The 6800-nt window shown below is 36.8% G+C and overlaps 1 pseudogene; it reads right to left on the reverse strand.

Annotated features, from left to right (window-relative positions):
* Window positions 1–919: 919 nt before the first annotated feature.
* On the reverse strand, window positions 920–5421 carry LOC120115144 (annotated as a pseudogene).
* Window positions 5422–6800: the final 1379 nt, after the last annotated feature.

The raw sequence follows: 6800 nt of genomic DNA on the forward strand, positions 1-6800 counted from the left end.
AACTGCGATACCGCGACCACAACTGCAGTCGCGATGACAACCGCAATTTAATATTATGATCGAACCCACCAACATAAACCCCAAATCCATCCAATACCCGAAGAAAAATACAAATAGAGAAGAAATACCTTGGAAAGAAAGGAGGAGGAGGAAAGGCAAATTTCAAAGATGCAATGTAAGAAAGTGGAGCTCCTTCCTTTGTGTGTTCAAATATAAATGGCGAATGCAAATGCAACGGAAATAAGCTTGGCTTACCCAAATTGGTGGCCTCACCCTTTGTTTTCCTCTATTTTCTCCTTTGTTTCCATTAATGACAACTGTTTATGCTTTCCATTTTTTCCCTATTTCTGGCCCTATTTTTATTCGTGTTTGATTGTTGTATCACCTGGATTTTCACTTGTTTAACAACTTGACACATGATATACACTTAATCGGTCAATTCAACAGCGAAATATAATCGTTCAAGAAGAAAAAACAAATCAGATAAACACATTTCTTTCTATAATAAAATTAAATGACCTTTATTCCCATATGAAATGGGGTAAAGTACCCGAGATGTCATTAAATTTTAAGCAATTTTATATTCCATACCATTAATATGAGCAATATTCGACCTGATACAAATCATGGTGTACATAAGATTTGAGTCTACTTCTTTTCATCTTTATTCTTTATATGTGTTGGACATTCTATCTTAAGATGATTTTGGCTACGCAGCCTACCATGTTACATCTTAAATGAAATTTTAGGTGTAACTTTATAAGTTATTTAGTAGATAGTAAATCGTTTGCAGTGCCTTTGGGTGGATCAAATAATGTAAAAGATGGACTGTATTCTGTACAACTTTCCATAATGAATGGTCCTGAGAGATACAGAACCACTAGTAGGTTTTGAATATTACATATAAATATATGGAACTGTGAGCATCCACGACATGAGGGGCATCACATCACATGTTGCCAACCACACACTTTATGTGCCAAATTTTGTGGTAACCAGCAACACAACGAAACGTCAATGGACGTACAAACGCTTACAAAAAGAACAAAAAAATATGCCGATGCAAAAATAATGGCACCCAAAAGAAAACAAGCATTTGGCTCATGGTTCCTTTTGAGACCCATCTCCACCGATGTTACGGGCTTGCTGAAACTGGACTGTATATTGTCTCTGAAGATCCCTTAGCTTGTCTAGTAGTTCCTGGAACGTCGGCCGGCACTGCAGATCACTGTTTTCCCCAATTGTTTAGATCCATGTATCAGACCACATTTACATTAAAAAAAAACATATGTAAAGAGAGGAGCACCTGTGCCAGCAACTCTCGATTATCGAAGCCCATCGTGGATCTACTTCCTTTGGAATCTCCAGCCGATGGTTCATGAACCCTACAGCTCCGATGACCTACATATATTCCATTATAGGACAATCTATTTAGCAGAGAGAAGTCGGTTCCATGATTTTCGCTTCCGAACTCAAATCGTTCTAATAAAAACTATACCTGCATCGAGTTGAGATTTTCCCAAGGTATCTTCTCAGTGGCCAGCTCCCACAATACGACTCCAAAACTATAAATATCAGACCTAAGTGTTTCCCAGAAATACAAGGTCATGAGTGAGAGAACGGGTGAATGTGATAGGACTGGGGGACTTGTATATGAGTGAAAAAGAGAGAAAAGGGAGCAACATACTTTTCGTCCGAGAGTTCGTTACGGAGAACTTCAGGTGCCATCCATTGAGGCTACAAACAGATATGGTACTTTTAAGCCAAACAAGAAACCAGAAAGACATGCATGGATCTCAGAAAATGATTAAGACTCATTAGATTAGATATTTTTTTATTAAGAAAATAAAGGTTTCAGTAAATACCGTTCCTTTCCCAGTCTTCGTCGTGAGATATGTTTCATGCTTGAGACGTGACAAACCGAAATCGCCAACCTGTTCAAAATAGAATTCAATTAACCTTAAGTACTCAAAAATTATCCTCAAATCTGAAATAAATAAAATATTGGATTTAAAAAAAATGTAATGGCAAACCTTCACCGTCCAATTCTTATCAACTAGGAGATTTGAAGACTTCAAATCACGATGAATTATAGGCGGATTGCAATGATGTAGATAATTCATGCCTCGTGCCTGAAAATATTCAATCAATAAGACTCCAGTGAAGCGAGCAGAAACAAAATTGAAACAAATGCAGAACAAATGATGATTGCACCACATCCATCATAACCAGAGATACATCATGAAATTTTGGAATTTTTTTTTTCTGAAGTAATTGATGCTTACAACATCCAAAGCCATATGAATACGCCTTCTCCAATCTAATTTGGTAGTATTTCTCTGTAGCAAGTGAAACAAACTCCCACTGCATCAATAATACATAAATATAGCATTCATCAAGCCAAGTAATCTCTACTTGAATTAAATCAACAAACTAGTGTCCCTCAAAGAAAAAGATATGTTGCATGAAAGTCGAAAAAGAGTGCCGGCATAAAAGGAAATTTGAGATTGAACCGTGGAAGGAACTCTGTGACAATGCAGAGACGTTGAGGTGAAGTCACGGCTCCCATGAACAGCAGAACATTTGGATGCCGAAGTCTTTTCATAAGAGATACCTTCAAAGGAAAGGGCAAGATAGTGAGAGCAGCATTTGACAGAGGAAGAAAGAAACTCAAAACAATAACATACGTAGCGACTTCAGTCGGTTGTTTAAGGCATTTATTATACGATCCTATGCAGGGTTTTAAAAAACGGTCCGCGACCGCGATTTCGGCCGCGATATAGCGGTTTCGCCGCAGTCCGAGTTACCCGCGACGGCCGCAATCACAGTAAATCCGAAATAACCGAAAACACAACCGCGACCGCAATTTGAAACCCTGATCCTATGATTACCAGAAAAGAGAGAAAACATGAAACAATTAAGTCACCTCCTGTCTAAAGGCTTGTATCACATCATCCGAATACTCCCGCTTTGAAAATAGCTTGACGGCAACATCCTGCAATAACATGAATATGGTTGATTTACACAAATAATAAGATGATTGAAGTTAGCCCATGCACCACCATCATTCCATATCATGCAAAATTCTATTTACATGACTCTAAATATGTTTAGATAGAAAAAAGACAAATCAGATACATCTTTATCCCCAAAATTTAGCTTAATTTCATCAACATCGTGTTTGTACTTCCTCCAAAGAATGAAGGAACAAAAGGAGGAGAACATACTGATCCATACCACAGTGCATGAAACAGAGTTCCACAAGAACCTGAAAAAAAAGCCAACATAAAAGTAAATACTAAAATAATATATACATCCAAAAAAATCATTAACTAACAATAAAAGAATAGAAACAAAGTAAAACATTGACACCAAGAGCTTTCAGTCAAAGACCAAGTTCTCGGCTAATCTTGTGTCTGATGTAACAAACTACTCATATAAAAAATGAATAAAGATGATAGAACCAGTGTACACTTTTATCCATAGAGGCTCCAATTATTAACAAGTTCATAATTCCATCATGTCCGTCAGTTGCTGTTCCGTCGACAAAATTTACCTTGCCCAATTTGCTCTCCGATTGTCAAGTCTTCCCACAAGATTTCATAATCTAAACAATCAGTGTCCATGTAAACTATATTAACAGCACTGCTGGTACTCCCACAACTGCTGGCGCTACTCGTGCTGTTAACATTAACAGAGGATGACCAGGAACCCGGTGATTCTTTATTAACAGGTCTATTACCTTCATTACCATGGCCTTCAGGTTTTGCACTGGAATATAGGCATTTTGGTTTAAATATTTCATTCTCTTGATCATTACCAACCAAGGCCAAACAAAACGTGCAGTCCTTGCCTCGGGACCTTCTCTATCGTTTCCTTTCCAAGGCCATGATATCCCTTTCTTACCCATCAAGGTCATAATCTTTTGGATCGCAGGCTTTCCTTCACTCTCGTCCCCAGAATCTCTAGAGGTTTTGACAGGAGGCTTCTCCTCGAAAGGAGAAAATACACCAAAGGCGGATGGGTGTATATCTCCCCTGGGTGTGCTGGCTGCACTAGAAGTTGCATCTTCTTTATGATCGGAATGAGCTGTGTCAGAGAAACCATGATCAGAATGACGACTATCTTTACTTCCCCCTTCCAGATCGACACAATTGTCTCCGGTCCTCATTTTGGACTTCACTTTGTTGCTCACCTTTGATGCCTGCAGTAGCAACTCTTAACAATCAACCGAACCCAAACTACAATAACAATAGAAACCAACTACAGAAAAATTAACTAATACCAAATTTGTTATTTTTGACGCTATAGCAGCTTGCAAAGGCTGCTGAGGATCAAGACCGAGTTTAGTGGAAACAGCATTTTTGGACCGGCTGATGGTTGAACCTCCTTCCGGCGGCCTTTCAGCCAAAAATACAACTTGAAATGGCCGAGAATCACTGGATACACAAATGATTCCAACCAACGAACCATCGTCGTCATAAAAAGGTGTATTAGTTACTAGAGCCGAGAACCTCTCCCCCATTTTAGTCGTAATAGGGAATTGCCCAGTCCAACTCTCACCCATCATAACACGATGAACAATATTATTCGCCATGGAAAAGTCCCTAGGATCGACTAGAAGTTCAATGGCACCTTGACCTAACGCCTCTGCCGCTGAATAACCATAAAGTTTTCAGCAGTTCGGTTCCTGCAAAAAATGCACAATTTTACATCCAATGTTTGATGAGAATTCTACTTATATTTACTAATAAGCAAAGGCTAAAACAACGCCATTAATCCCTAACTAGAAAATAAAGAAAAAACATGAGCTTTAGAACTGAAATTAGTCGAATGAAAGAAACCCTCTTACCAATAAATTATACGACCACCAAGGTCAAATATATGAACAGATTGCCCCATAGACTGCAATATATTTAAATACTGGCTGTTAGTGAAATTAACGGCAGCTGGTCCCATATTCTCGGTATTGCCAGCGCCGCCGCCTTCATTTAGGGTATCATAACTTCTGCTCTCTCTTTGCAACGGAGAAGAGTGTCGAAACGAACCAGAACCTTTCTTCCAAGCAACGGCCGTCGCCGCTGCCGCCGAGTTCCCCGGGAATCGACGGCGCTGGGGGGATGTAGAGTGAGATCTTTGACGAATGTGGTGGGGCCTAGACTGTCCGGCGCTGGATTGTTTTAACCTAGACATTTCTTGCTCGAGATGCGCTTGCCCGGCTTCCAGTTCTTGAATCTTCCTCAAAAGCTCCTCCGCTGCTGGCGTTTCCATTTTAGTTTCTTATTTTTTTGTTCACAAATAAAATCAAGTCAAACCATGGATGAGGGCTTCAAAGCCTTTGATAAGATATAAAGATGTCTCTTTCTCTAGAAACTCTCCTCTCTCCCTCTCTTCTAGTGGTCAAGACTCCCAACTTTTTCCTTTTTTTTTTCTTCTTCTCATTTTGATTTTTGTTCGGACAAGTTTCTCTTTGTTTTCCCCCTTTTCTTGGTTAATTTCGCTTTATGCTCTAAATGTATCCGTCAAATTTTGAATTGGTCCTATTAATTCAAACTCTTTAGGGGGTGTTTGGTTCAAGGATTATGGGATTCCCATGGGATGAGAATCTCACATTCTCATGTTTGGTTGGTCAGGAATCTCATTCCCGGTAATGTTTTATTACCAATAGTAGATTTTTTTTGGTATTACCGGGAATGTCATTACCTTCATTCCCTTAGGTATTGTAAAATTACCGGCGTTTTGGACTAAAATACCCTTAAATTTTTATTTTTATTTTCAAAAATATCATTCTTCTATCATTGAATAATAAAAATTCTACGAATGTTAAATTACAAATTTATCCTTCAATTATTTTAGATTTACAAAAAAAAATCTATAATTAAAATTTTATATGAAGTTCAGGGGTTAAAAAAAAATTTACCCTTTCATTAAACATTTTTTATATTTTAAATTTTGTAAAAAAAATTATATAAATATTATGAATTTAATTTTTAAAAAATATATATATAAATATTTTACAATTTGTAATATTATACAAATATATAATAAAGACAATTTGGTCAAATATATATTCCAATAATCTTTTATTCCTTTAACCAAACACAGTAATCTTACTTTCCTGCTAAACCAACCAAACACAAAATACAATATTCCCAGTAATCCTATTCCCTGATAATCTTTTATTCCCCCTGGTAATCTTACATTCCGTAAACCAAACGCACCCTTAGGGTAAATGGGTTGTAGACGAGTCGAGCTCGAGTATTATTGAGTTTGACTCAATTCTAAAATTCATGAGTCTAAAATTGGTAATTTTGATTTAAAGTCAAAATAAAATATTTAAGTTCAACTCGACTCGAAAACTCGTGAACTTAAATTTTTTTAAGCTCCACTCGAAATAAAAAATTGAAATTTGACTCGAAAGCAAACCCGGAGCTTAAGTAGATTAAAGAGTTATATTACTTTTTTAATTAACATATAAATGTTAATATTTTGATAAATTAATTTCAAAATTCTAAATTTTTAATATTTTTTAGAGTCGAGTATTAAGTAGTTCATTTTGACTCGTTAAGAATTCAAGTCAAGTTAAAGCTTGAGTTCATTCGATTCGAGTGTTGATCGAATTTTGGTCAAGTTGGTCTCAAATAACTCGCGATATGTCTCGTCTTATTTACAACTTTGGTTATATCAATTAGATTTGTAACAACCCGAAAAATGGAAAAAAATATATAATTGTAATTTGAGGTTTTAATTAAGTTAATTGGTGAAATTTGAGGATTTAATTGGAAGTTTTAAAACTTGTA

This window comes from Hibiscus syriacus, unplaced genomic scaffold (assembly GCF_006381635.1).
Source record: "Hibiscus syriacus cultivar Baekdansim isolate YM2019G1 unplaced genomic scaffold, ASM638163v2 tig00000778_pilon, whole genome shotgun sequence".
NCBI lineage: Eukaryota > Viridiplantae > Streptophyta > Magnoliopsida > Malvales > Malvaceae > Hibiscus > Hibiscus syriacus.